The 15020-nt window shown below is 37.0% G+C and overlaps 1 long non-coding RNA gene across 3 annotated transcripts; it reads right to left on the reverse strand.

The window, feature by feature from the left end:
* Positions 1 to 2401: 2401 nt before the first annotated feature.
* LOC132614045 (uncharacterized) lies at positions 2402 to 6080 on the reverse strand. 3 transcript variants are annotated; one of them, XR_009572162.1, is made up of 3 exons: positions 3825 to 6080; positions 3581 to 3728; positions 2402 to 2665 (listed from the first exon to the last, which is right to left on the reverse strand). It is a non-coding gene; the product is annotated as an uncharacterized LOC132614045 (long non-coding RNA). The 3 variants fall into 3 exon arrangements; XR_009572163.1 differs by having other exon boundaries at positions 2402 to 2850; XR_009572161.1 differs by having other exon boundaries at positions 3700 to 3728; positions 3825 to 6079.
* Positions 6081 to 15020: the final 8940 nt, after the last annotated feature.

Here is a 15020-nt window from a genome sequence, read left to right on the forward strand (position 1 = left end):
GCTCGGGGGGCTGCGTTTCATGCCCGTAGGTCTGTAGATACAGGTTGGTGACCCATCTATTAGGATGTCAGCTCAGCGAATGAAGTTGGTGCACTCCGTTTGTTTCGGAGAAGCTAGGAGTCACCATAGTCTTATGTATATATAGGTATATGCATATGTTTATGGGTATGGCGGGGCCCTGTCCCGGCTACGTTATGTTATGTTTCCAGTAAAGGCTTGTAGACAGTTATGTATAGTCAGATGGTGTCCATACTTGAAATTGAATTTGTCATCACAGTCGATTATGATAGCCTTACCAGCTCATATAGCATGTTCAGTATTTTCATACAGACAAGTCTTTCATAGCAGTTGATATATGCACATTCCCTATGAGATATTGCGAGTCACATGATAGCCCTATCGGCCCACCAATGTTCATATTCATATCAGATGTATGTCAGGTGGTACTTGACTAGTACGGTTAAGTGCCGGTCATGGCCCTCCAGTTTGGGGTATTGACAACAAAGTAGACTGTTAAATACAAGAAGAGTCTCCGAGCGCGGATCTAGTCTAAAGCTCACCCTTGAATCACTATCACGTAAACTCAGATCACTCTCGACGACGGGAACTGAATCTTGTAATAGACTCTGCACTCAAAACAAGAGTACAAAAAAGAGTAGCGTCAGTACAAACAACACGTACTGAGTAAGCATCATAGGCCGACTAAGATTAGTTTACGCATATAAGAATAAAATCAACAAGATAAGCAGATAGACACATAATACCCAAACCAAGGTCAAAGAATGTCCCAAAACCGAATCATAACCTAAGATGAAGCTTCTAAACCACAAGTCTGTCGAGTGTCAATAATCTCAAACAATAATCACAAATCCAAGTTCTGAACCTAGGAAGAGTCACTACTTCGCAATCTGACCCCGTTTCCATAATCTGATCTATACCACCACGATGATACGAACAGACCATACCAAATCAGACGTGAAGAGCCATATGATGATACAGAATAAAATGTAATGATGTACAATGCAATGCACTAGCCAAATACCTCAAGCCTGTACACACATGCTAAAGGCATTGCTCGAACAATAGTCATGACCCATAGGGGACCCGCAAAGTCCATATACCCCTCGCTCCAGAACATAGCTCGAATCACGAGTCCACTCGCTCCGGAACTGACCTCGAATCACGAGTTCACAAATAGGCCACATCCTCACCTTCTGTCAAATGTTCCTTATATATATCTATATCAAGATAGGCCATATCGCCACCCCCTGTTAGATGTGCCTTTTTTACATATATTGTATGTAAGATGAGTATTCAAAATATAGTTCAAGTCTAGAACCCCAAGATGAAACATCAACTCAAAAGTCAGTATGATAAATCAATGAAATCAAATGTCAAATGAAAGTGCAAGTCACAATGTCGTAACCCATATCAGGACTTAGATAAATCAGTTCAACCATGGAATGAATCATACGAACCATCTCAATCAACATAAAGAGTCTATGACACCCTTTACTTCCATATAGCAAGTATACCTCACACCCTTTACTTCCATATAGCAAGTATACCTCACAACCAAGTCTCGTGTCCCAAAGTGCCCCATTTTCTCTTTTATCATCATCAATACCAAGTCATAATTCGATATCAATATACATGTAAAATGAGAGTGTATTTCATGCATGATATCATCATCAACAGCATAATCAAGATTCCAACCGTGTATTATCATAATTATACAACACGATTCAGGCCTAATCTCATTATCCTTCATTTCTTCGATGATAAATGACACAACGAGAGACAAACGAGTGCAATACGTATCACAACACAGCAATTAAGGCAACAAGCCTAATCATAATAATAGGGCAACAAGCCACAATCAACCAACCTAATAGAATACCATCCCAAATCACCACAGTATGAATACAAATACACCATCACAATTCATAAATGACGGCCACTACTAAAAAAACACCATTTAGCGACGGACGTGTTCCGTCGCTAATCAGCACATATCCATCGCTAAACAAGTTTTGCGACGAATTAGCGACAAAATTTCGTTTGTTACTATTTTGCTCGTCGCTATCGTCTTTGCGTCGAAAAAATGGAATCTGTTGCAGAGTTAGCGATGGATTAGCTACGATTGGCATCCGTTGCCAAATGTAGCGACGGAATTTTTCCGTCTCTAAGTTCAGAAATTATGTCGCTAAATTGATAATACGTTTCGTCGAAGGAATTACTTCGCGACGAAAATTCTGTCGCTAATTCCGTTGTAATATTTTATTCTATATATTAATTTTAGTTACGAATAAATATACATCCATATTCGTCGCTATTCTTTTTAAAAAAAAATATTTTAAAGACACCTATTCAAGCATAATACGAAGATTACTAAATACACTTAAAAATAAATGAAATTCATATAAATTAAAATACAAGGTCTAAAGGAGATAGCATAATGTATTTAACAATTGTGTTTAAGTTCAATACATCCACAACACCAAAATAAAGCCCTAACAAAAAAAGCTAGCTAATGCTTGGTTGGAGGCCATCAATCATGTACATGGACTTGGAAACATATATCACTTGTTGTTGGATCTCATCCCTTTTCAACATCCTATACAAGTTTCTCACTTGGTGTAGGATCTTGACTCTTAACAACTAACTGTACAAAGAAAAGTGTAATTATTACAGCTAGAGTGAAGAGTTCTGAATATATGAAAAGAGGCCAAATTCTACTGCATCAGTTATCAATAGTAGTGCAGCGACTAACAAATTTAGAATTCAGACCATCCAAATTAGAAGTGTCTGATGATTTATCAAACATTACAACTTAATCGATATGGCATTCTGCAATGATCAAATGGACAGATCAAATTAAGTCACCAAAACCACAAAACTTGTAAGCACAATTAACTCATCATCTTTCAAATTGAGTCGACTACACTTCTCCAACCAAAGAGAAACAAAGCAAACTACTGCTACACAGATGAACAATTTAATCTCCGAAAAGCTCAATTATATCATACTATCAATAGCTATGTCTTTTAACTCAAATCTTCATTATTAACAGAAAAAGGAAACAAAGAATAGCGCACACAAGTGGAACGACAGGAACAACATCAATAAAATTACAAGTGGAATGAGTCTAATTATAGTAATTGGTGTAAAAAGGGAGTCTCATTTTAATGCAGCCCAGATATAAGCAAGGCTTGCTGGCTCAAACCTGTTCTTAAGCAATTCTCTGTAGTCATGTTTTCTTTTCCACAGAAACTTTGGAAAAGTTCCTCAATGTTCCTTTCTACTTCTTCTAAGAAACAGTTGAAAGCAAAAGGACATCCTTTCAATAACCCAGAACCACATCTAATTTATTTATTAAATTCACCTAGTTATCAAGCAGCACCACTAAAATTTACAATTCGAAAGAATATAAATGTTTTCACATAATGATAGAAAGCTTAAACATTTGAAAAAGGAAATGAACTTTAAATCCAAAAGAAAAGAAATCAGTTACTCTAATAATATGAATTAGATAAGTTTGAGAAGAAAATCACAAAGAATTTGACAGAGAAAGAATTACCAAAGGAATAAGAGATAAAATGCTTCACCAAGAAATTCAATCAAAGAAGCTATAGCATTTGAGAGGCAAATCTTCGAGCTGCTACAACTTAATTAGAAGAAGCAAGCATCTTCTCTTACCTTCTGTCTTGATTCACCATCATCAAAGCCTGCAAAATTAGATAAATAAACCCACAATTGAAAGAAACAGATAAAATAGGAAATAATGTTCAGATACTGATCAAACAAGTAATGAAAATTGTCACCTGAAGCATGCCATTCTCTTTCTTGCTTATTAGCAAGGAACTCTCGAAACTTAGCAACATCTCTTCATAAATCCCACATCTCTTTTTAGGATCACAATTCCTATCAGAATTTGAAGATACTTAAGCATGGAAATTTCACTCAAGAAAATGCATACACACATGCAAAATAACCAAAAAAGAGAAATAGAAAACACGAAGACCCTACTATAATCTGATTAAACATATGGATATGACCAAGAAATAAAATAAAAAATATCTCTGCTCTTTCCATTAGACTAAAAACCTTCAGTCCTAAGTTGTGCTAAACAAGGTTCCTCATACAAAATATGTTAAAATTTATGGTGATTGACAGACTTATACATCAGTTCCTCAGGTGAAAATTTCTAGTAACGCCAACAATTCTTTCATATAATTACTACTACAGCTTCACCCATAAAAAATATTTTTTATCATATTTACAGCCAGCCACAACAACTTAATCTATCCAAGTATCCATTTAAAAGTAACTACCTTTTGACTGCCTGCTATTACAACAGAAACCTGAACTTCTGAGAAATGTGTTCCTGTTTTTTGTTGAGCTCAAATAGGCACAAAGAGCGCTAGCAAATTTATAATACTACCACATTCTTCATTATTTGAATATAAATCTTAATCTTTTAAAATGACTTACCTACTTCTAGAATTGAAGGTTTTAAAATGACTTGACGCAGAATCCTAACGCAAATGAGAACTAAGGAGACCAATGGACAACATACACACAAAAGCAGTTAAGTTTCTTTTAGTCACCAGACTACGATAGACTTAAATATAACAATATGTAGCATATTATAAAGAGAGATCCAGACTTATTTAAAAATATATCGCGAACACCAAAAATCTGTAGATGGGAGGCTACTGCTCACTTAGTAAACAAAATGATACAAAAATCAAAAAGTTTTCTTTACCTGCATATCTGATGTTACTTTATGATTCGCTAATACTCCGTCACTGCAAAATTTTGGCATGAGTAACTCTCAAGAGTTCCATTGAGTTGTTATATTTTACGAACTTTGTACCAGTGGAGCAACATCAAGATTTCGGTCCTTGAACAGATAATAACCAAATGCAAAGACTAGTGGCACAAACACTTCTCAAAATTAATAGAGCATAATTATTTAGGATGTATCCAAACATGATAGTCTCAGGTTTCATCTCCATAACAGTATGGATCTAACCAACTTACATGGTCTTCACTTTTTTTCCTTTGGCTGGTTAAGATTCTAAATCACAATAGATAACAACTTCTATAAGAACAATTTCCTACCTAATCAAACCAAAATAATACTACATTTGTGACATGGAATTTACCTGTATGATAATTAATTGCAGATACTTCTTCCTTATTGGCTACCTAGCAACTAGTTTACTAATTCGAAAGAATTAAGCTTAGTCTGTCTTGGTCGAGTTATTTTAGTTTTATTTTAAAGACAAACAGAGTTATTATATGTCAAGACATAGAACAAACAAGACATAACTACAACCCACAAAAAAACAAGTATTGATCTTGCCCTAGAAAGAGTATACATGGATCCTCACAAGCATATTCACTTGTCAGTTGTTTTGGAATCTGCCCTAAAAGCGGTGCATAAAAATAAAAGAATTGGAGGACTAAAGATTTGACCACAACAAAATCCGATTAAACAGAGGTATATCGCAAAGAAATCAAACTAGAGTATCTCTCACCAGTCCTTCAAACTGAAATCCTTAGTTGTTTTACATTTTCCATCTTGCAGAGATGGTACAAATATGAAGACTAAAAATCACCTTCCTCTTTTTCCAAATTAAACCAAAAAATTCCAAAAAGAGTTATTAGGAATACCTTTCTATGGAGTACTAGAACGCCAACCACAACCTCTTGTTAGTAGTGAAACATCATAAGTCCAATTTTGTAGCCTTCAAAATCACCATTTGTGAAGAAATCCACAGCCCTAATTCCAAAATCAGCTTCCAAAAACCCTAACCCAAATCCAGTGATTTCCCTTTCGCCCAAATGGTGAGATGAGTGTTTCAACTATGAGTTGGGCGAGTGGTGCATATGGTGAAAGCTTCTCAATACCAATAACAAAAATGAGGTATATCGATGAAAAAGATGAAAAAAGTGAGGCAAAGAAGAAATAAAATAGACATTGCTACAGAAAGGCGGAAACCCTAGACGAGAGATGGACAAAAATATTTTTAAGAAGATAAAGGTGCGCGGTGTATTGTAGCAGAGGATATCTTAAAAATATTTTAAAAAAACTAGCGACAGATACTTTCTGTAGCAATTGCTATTAAAATATTTTGAATTATTAAAATTAATTAACGATGAATTATCTGTCGCAAAATCCGTCGCTAATTTTCTACAAATGTAGAGACCAAAATTTTGTTGCTAATTTCGTAGCTAAGAAGTAAGGCATCAAAACTTGGCACTAAATTTAGCGACGGGTACTAGGTTCCGTCGCTAATTCGCCGCTCGACGACTTACCTATGCTTTTTTCTTTATTTTGTGACAAAATCATAATTTTGTAGAAAATCTGTCACTATTTAGCGACGGAATATGGTTTGTCACTACAATCCGTCGCTAAACGCTGTTTTTTTAGTAATGGGCGACAAGCCCACATAATCAGAAGTTATACCAACCTAAGTAATATCCAACCAGACATCATCTTCAAAGACCTAATCATTCTTTCTCTCATCAATTCTACACAATATATGTGTTTCGCTAATCAACGTCTAACTGGAACGAACGCAAGCTACTCCGCTAAAGCTTTTGTAACGACCCGTTTAGTCATTATAGTGTCTTGTCCCATTTAACCTTGTTGACCCTTCCCCAAGTCCCTTTAGTATGATCTATGACTTAATGAAGTCATTGGGTTGGTTTCTAAAAGGTTCGAGTGTAAATTGAGTCATTGATGGAGATGCTAGTTAAGTTAGCGAGTTAGAGTTGACCACGGTCAACGTCGGGTTATAATGACCCCATGTTAATGTTTTGGAAGTTCCAACACGTTAATATGATGATTTTTTAACTTGACCACAACTTTTGGTGAGGTTCCAAAGAGTTTCAGATGGGTTTGGGTTTTGTCGCGCTCGTATTCGATGTTTTCGCCGGAGGTCTGTGGATAGAAATGGCTGCAGATTGATAATCCAAATTTTTTTTGGGTGAGGTTTGAACCATTTTATCCGTATCAAAATTACGAAGCTATAGGTAAAAAGAATCGTTGCGTTTCGCCTCCAGATGAGGGAGTTATGCCCGTTTTCGTTCGGGTTGTTCCAGCTGGCCACTGGCAATAACCAAAGGGCCGCTATAGCCGGACCGCTGCAGCAGCCATGGTGACAGCTATAGCGACCAACAGGGGCAGAATGCTCTCTTTTTATAGTTTTACTCCGAACCATTATTCCCAATACCTCAAAGTCAGTTTTCAAGAGAGAAAGAGGCAAAATTCATTCCATTCTTTGGTAAAGGCATCTTGGAGGGTAAGTCCCCATCTTTATTTGTTCTTTTTCCTTTCTTCTTCAAGTTCCATTGATTATTTTAAGGTCCATCAATAGTGGGTGAAAAATTCTAGAACCCTAGAATTAGTAAACCCTTAAATAATTGGTGGGTTGTTGATTTTGTTGTTCACTAATCATCTTGGCATATAGATTATCACTTTATAATAAGGGAATTTGATTTCTTATGGTTGAAATTGCATGTTGAGACTTAGGGTTCTAATAAAAATGGAAGCTTTGTTCTAAAATCTGTTGGAAAGGGTAAAATTGATTAGAAACCCATGAATTGAAGGTTAGTGATTGTAGAGATAGAAGTTATAATAAATTCACCATTAAAGGATGGTTTCATCCATTGAAGAGGGTAGAAGTAAGTGGGTCTTCTTTCCCAAATTGTTATTCTTGTTTAAATGCATGGTTTGTTGCTTACTTAGCATCATATTGTTAGACTTTGACCGTTATGAGGCGCTTCGGAAATAAAAGGCTCGTGTGGAGTAGTTCGCGGCTCCTGTTCTGCATTCAAGGTAGTTTGGCTTACTTTAGTTAGACTTTGATTAGCGAAACGTATGTATTGTGTAGAATTGACGGGAGAAATCATGATTAGGTCTTCAGACATAGTGTTTTGGTTGGATATTAGCTAGGTTGGTATGACTTTTGATTTTGTGGGCTCCTCGCCATTACTTTATGTACTGAAATATGAGGTGTAGTTGTATTCATGCTGTGGCGATTCGAGATGGATTTCTATTAGGTTGATTTGTTGTTGATGGTGGTTCGTTGCCCCGTTATTGTGATTAGACTTATTACCTGAATTGTCGTGTTGTACTCAGTCCTCTCTTATTGTGACACATATCATCGGAGAAAGGAAGGAATCCTGAGTTTAGACCTGAATTGTGATTTATATATTTATGATAATACGTAGATGAACACTTGATGTATGATTTACTGTTGATGATAATATATAGAAAAGTGGAGTTTCTTGGTGATACAAGACTTAGTTGTGAGGCGTACTTGCTACATGTGGAAGTAAAGAGGGATATAGACTATAATGTTGGTTTAGACGATTATATGATTCATTTCATGGCTGAGTTGATCCAAGTCTTGATATGACTTGTGGCTTTGTGACTTGTACCTTCACTGTTGCTTTATTGGCTTGCATTGATTTACCACGTTTACACTCATTTATGCATTCATACACATGCATGATGGAAATGGTTTGGAAGACTTGTGGCATGATGCCTTGTGTTTGACATTGATATTGCTAATTGTTCATAGTCCATACGTACCAATGAACTGGAATACATTGAGACATATATTGTGATGTGAAATTAGTAAAGAAGTTAATATAATCTTCTTGTTGAACTTGTGATACTATTTGATGCATGGTACTTGATGTTTTGAGCATAGAGAGGGCAGGAAATACCGTTACGTACATGTATATGGAAAGGCACATATGTGACCTACATTATGGGTCGTGGTCCGAGGTTTGTTCCAGAAATTAGGGATACATTGATGTGGCCAGCGTCCGAGGTTCGTTCCGGAGCGGAGGTTTATGCTCGAGTCCGAGGAGTGAATCTGGAACGAGTGGTACATGGACAACATAGGTCCCCTGTAGGTCATGACTACTGAGCAATGACATCAGTTAGCATATGTGTACAGTGTGTATTTGGCCAATGCATTGCACAACACCATATTTTGCATTGCACATCATTACATTTTATTCTGCATTATTATATGGCACGTTTAGTTTTGATTTTTGTGTGGTTTGCTGAAACGACTGGTGCGGTATTGATATGATTATTGACTGAGTTAAATTGTGGATTAGTGACTCTACCTAGGGAAGGAAATTGGACTTCTGAAGCTTCATCCTAGGTTGTGACTCTGTTATGGGATATTCTATGACTTGGATTTGGGTATTAAGTGCCTGCCGGTTTATCTTGTTGATTTTATGCTTACATGCGTGAACTAATCTTAGTCGGCCTATGATGCTTGCCGGTACATAGTGTTTGTACTGATACTACCTTGCTGCACCCTTTTTGAGTGCAGATTGTGTTCCAGAGATTTCATCCAGGCTACATCTCTAGCTTGAAGCTAGTTAGCTCGATTAGATCCGAGGGTGAGCTTCTACCCATGCCATGCCACCTGAAGATCTCTCTTTCCAAATGTCTACTTCAAATTCCACACATAATTTATTATTATAATTGACATATATTTCATTCTCTAGACATTGTTGGTTAGAGTCCTTGTAAGATGACATTCAGATTTTAGGGGTGTAATAGTTAAGACTTCCGCACTTGTATTATTTTTTAATGATAACTTGGTTAGACGCTTTATTTGTTCACTTATCTATTGATTGTAAATAAATGATTAAAGAAGTTTAAATTGGCTAATGATTAATAGGTTAACGGGTAAAGGTTCGCCTACTAGTAATGAAAAGGTAGGTGTCTGCACGATCGGTAATTAGGATCGTGACAGCTTTACCCTTGCGTAACGCCTCAGAACGCTTAAAGTCTAGCAATATAATGCTAAGTAAGAAACAAACCATATAATCGAAATAAGAATCAACATTTGGGAAGAATACCCAAAATACCCCTAACGAGTCAAATAGGCAAAACCAAAAATTAAGGGTGAATTTAGCCTACCCTCAGTCCCAACAATCATAATCCTCCAGTTCATGGGGTTCTAATCACTTTAGACCCTTCAATTCATAATATAGGCAAAAAACCCCAAAATGGGTGAAACCTTAATTCTCAACATAGATTCTTGAAATAAATAAGCAATTCCATCCTAGAAGGTGACAACCTACACTTCTAGATGATATAAACAGTAAGCTAATCAACATTCCACAACTTAAATAAGGGTTTCATGAATTTAGGGTTCTAGGATTTTCATACACCATTAAAGAACCTATAACTAACATGGGAACTGAACGGAGAAGGGAAAATGAACAAAGTGATGGTTAGAAGTTACCCTCAAAGATAATTCCACCAAGTTATTGAACAAATCGCCTCTTTTGCTCTTAGGAACTGTTTTTGGGAGTACGTGACTAAAGACTCAAACTTAACAATATAAAAATGGGTTTCTGTTTCCCGTCGATCACTACAGCGGTCACCAAATCACCCCAGCGATCCCGCCTTTGCGATCGGGCTACTGCTATAGCGGTACTCATCAAAAGACACCACTCGCCATAGCGGTCAAGATCGCGTCGTAGCTGTCCTGCTATTGCGGCCCACTATCCGCCATGGCGGACACTCCCTACTTCCAGATCACCACTATGGCGATCTACACCCTGCCATGGTGGTCCCGCTGTAGTGGCACCAAGCCCGCTATGGCGGTCACACCAGAACCAGAACCTTCTGGATTTTCACCAACCTTTCCCGAAATCCCGACATCAATCCGATGCCCTACACACACAAACCAGATATGCACACATATGTAAAAACACGCTACGGACTCACCCGTGGCTTCGAAATTCCCAACGGAGGTCTAAATTACCAAGTCAACCTCCAAACGGAATAAAAATGTTTACAAACAAGTACTCAAAACACAACCAAACGCCTCAGGAACCGAACCACCCATCCTACCAAATCATAATCGATCCTCTGAAACTCACAGAATCGACGAAAATCCAAAAGAGCTCCGTTTACCCAAAAGTCAACTATTGGTCAAATGCTTTCACTTAAGGATTCTAAATCCTTCAGTTTTCACTAGAATAGCTTTATAGTTTCGGGAATTGGTCAATAGGGGTAAAATGGTCAAAAGACACTTGGGTCGTTACAACTACAAACAAATATGAAGAGTCAATACGAAAGAAAAAACTTTTAAGATACTTTCATAACAAAAAAATATATTTTTTTTAAATACTACAATAATAAAGAATTAGATCTCCATATGATTAAACAAAACATGAAATAGATAAGAACTTGCAAAAGCATCACAAAGAGTCTTACTATAATAGTGTTCTTTTAGTAGCATTCCTTCCTTTTTCCTATCTTCTTCTGTAACAACCAGTTCATTCATTTAGGCTTTTTACCATGTGTTACGGTTCACTTTTGTCTAGGCTTATATGTCACGACCCAATCCCGTGGGCCATGACTAGTGCCCGACCTAGACACTCATATACGTACCTGTTATATATAGTCAAACTGAAGCTAAAATCAATATGGAAACTTGCAAAGGAACTCCAAAGGTTCATAACGTCATCATATATACACATACTCAGATAACCTGTCTCCTGAGGAGTCACAACTAATCAAAACATAATATGATACGCAAGCCGACAAGGCTGCCACTACATATCAATATCATACGCAAGCCGACAAGGCTGCCACAACATATCAATATCATACGCAAGCCAACAAGGCTGCCACAACATATCAATATCATACGCAAGCCGACAAGGCTGCCACAACATATCAATATCCATAGCACATCGTATAGACACAACTGAACAAACTTATACACAACCCACACATATGTCTACAGACCTCTAAGAGTATCAACAATGACATATGACGGGACAGGGCCCCGCCGTACCCCTGGATAAACATATATATACATCAAAAGGATCTGTACCCAAAAGTCTAGGCTCCGGAACAATGGAGCACTCCAAGACAGCTGAGTAGAAGTCCTAAGCTGGAGGATCACCAAAGCGAGTATCTGCACCTGAGGGCATGAAACGCAGCCCCCCGAAGAAAGGGGGTCAGTACAAGATATGTACTGAGTATATAAAGCATGAAATACATTAAGGAAGATCATAACTGAAGTAGAGATTCCAGGAGACAAGTATGATAATCAAGAAATCACTGTACATGTGCCTTACGAAACAAAATCATGTATATCATTATCATATACCATACCCGGCCCATTATGGGACTCGGTGAATAAAGTCGTGTACACGTATACCATACCCGACCCATCATGGGACTCGGTGCCATAATCATATCATCATATACATATACCGTACCCGGCCCTCTAGTGAGGGACTCGGTGAACAATGCAGTGAAACTGTGCACGAATACATACCCAGCCCGGGATTCGGTGAATGATACGATAACAGCATGCACGAGTAGAATATCATGAGCAACCATACACAACTAAATCATCATCTGAGACTCAATAGAATAAGTAGAATAAACTAACACTCGAGTATCAAAGGCGATAGTCATGTTAAGTACCCTTTGAATGTCACTATGGACTATATCAAATAGATCCTCAGGAATCATAGACATGTATCAAGATAATATGAAATAGCTTATGGAAGTCAAGGACATTACTCATCGTAGAGTCTCTAAGAATAGGAGCTTATACATACCGACTACTATCCATCGTATAGAAGACTTGAGAGGCAAAAGCTCAATTACCTTAAGAGTTCTAACATCAAGAAGTGAATAAGAATCATGAATCACACTTGAAACTTAGGAATAGAATTACACCAAAGCTCATATCATAGGTCACTTATATCTAAGACATGTCAAAAGAAAGAAGGGATAGCTTTACATACCCGTCGTAGATCAACTGTAACTAAGCTTGCTTCGTCGCTTCCTTTAGCCTATTTAATATGAGAGTAACACTATTGTCAATAAACTACGACTTCCCAAACTTATAAATCTACAACCAATCACTTATGGGAATCACTTCTTGATTAGTGTTTGATTAGTTAAGAACTTAACGGAAATCGGGCAGCATTTCCTCTATATAACTTGCCTAACCCGAACTTCCAATTAATCTCCGATTATCACAACAATACCAACAACAACGATAATAGAAATAATCATATCAAATCTTTAAATTCCAGCCCACAACCAACTCAATCAACCACCAACCACCTACACGACAACAACCACATCGACAGTAACAACAACAACACGACAACGACATCAACTACCACACGTTCAAGTACTATATCAAGATTAGCCGAAACAAGATTCAAGAATGTTCCGAGACAGCCCGCACAACATTCCAAATCATCCCACACATATTCCATAATCTTTAACATAACGACTATGACATATTCAAGTTACTCTTAATAATCTATAGCCACAACACTTCATCGCCACGACCTTACAATAGTCCAACAATTACAACAAGAACAACAACACAACCAGAACCAAATCCTTCTCGAATGCAATACAACTATTACTTTCAATATCAAATTCCTTCACTTTCATCATATAGTCAACGACAACATTAATCGAAATTAATCCACCATTTTTTTTATTAGAACATCCCCAACATGGCCCAACAGAATCTTAACATTAACATATACAATTCCTTCGCTTTTAACACATAATTCATAACAATAATAACAACAACAACAACAACAACAACAATCAAACCAATTCTAATTTAAACAACTTCAATTCTGTCCATTTCAACACCAACACTTAATCATGCAATTTTCTTACTTCCAATTCCACTTAATACAATTTAATCTCTCCATTATCACATCATTAACTCCAATTTCATGACAAAGTAAGAAATCTTACCTCAAATTTAATTTGGACAGACCTACAATAGCTTGCACAATTCGCACCACTTCATCTTCTTCAATTTAAATCCCTAACCTTGCTGCTCCTTTTAATACTTAGAACACCTTAGGAATTTGCTTCTTTTACCATCAAAACATGGGTTGATCAAGGGCTGCCATGGCCGTGAGCTTGGCAGCCATGGTTGGTCATACTTCCTTCTTCAATTCAAGGTGAAGATTAGCAACTTATTGGTGTAAAAACAAGGCTGGCCGTGAGCTTCAGGGGCTGCTACCATAGCTGTGACTCTCTTTCTCTATTTAGTGAAGATGAGAGCTTCTCTCTCTTGTTCAATTTAATTGTGAATGATGAATTATGAATAAGCTTGGTCATCAATTTGCTATATATATGCTGCCAATATTGGTGACACATGTCCAGCCACAATGACATGTGTCCCACTCAACCAAGCACCAATCAAATTTAGCCACATTTTATGGGGCCCACTTAGTGGTCTAATTAAGTTAATTAATCATAATTAATCACTAATCCCCACTTAATAATCTAATCATGGTTAATTAATCCCTAATCTCCACTAATATTTCTATACTAATAGAAATTTGCAAGCAAGTCGTGCACTTATTAAAATCGGGGATTAAAAGTCCTTGTCTCATATCCATAAATAATCTTGTCCTTAAACTTATCTCGATTAGCTTAAAAATATTCCAATGTACAAAAATACGGGATATAACATTAAAAAAGCTACTAAGAGGTTGTTAGTGCTCTAAATTGGATTTTAGTATTTTTAGAGTCGCCACCTAATTTATTAAGGGAAATTAGGAAACCGGGTTAAAAGGGTTTGTTCAAGCAAGAGAAAAATCCTTTTGGACCAATGTTCGAGGTAAGGGTTCCGGTGATCCCCTAGGGAAGGTTTTACGCATCCTAGTATTAAAGATCTGTAGGATACGGTTGACCTACGAGCTTCAATGTGTGATTAATGTCGTTATTTGCTAAAATGTTTTCTTTCTTGCAAAAATTGTCATTTATTCATATCATCAACTCAAGAAAAAATTCGGCAAAAAATCCCCTAAGAAAAAGGGGTTTTGGGTTTAAAAATCCGCGCAATTGTTCAACTCATTTTATAACCGGACTAAGACACACCCGGGATTTCTCCCGAGTATAGTTGCTACTATTTTAGTCCTAATAAAATGAGTTTAGTTCTTACGGGTTT

This window comes from Lycium barbarum, chromosome 10, assembly GCF_019175385.1.
Source record: "Lycium barbarum isolate Lr01 chromosome 10, ASM1917538v2, whole genome shotgun sequence".
Classification (NCBI taxonomy): domain Eukaryota; kingdom Viridiplantae; phylum Streptophyta; class Magnoliopsida; order Solanales; family Solanaceae; genus Lycium; species Lycium barbarum.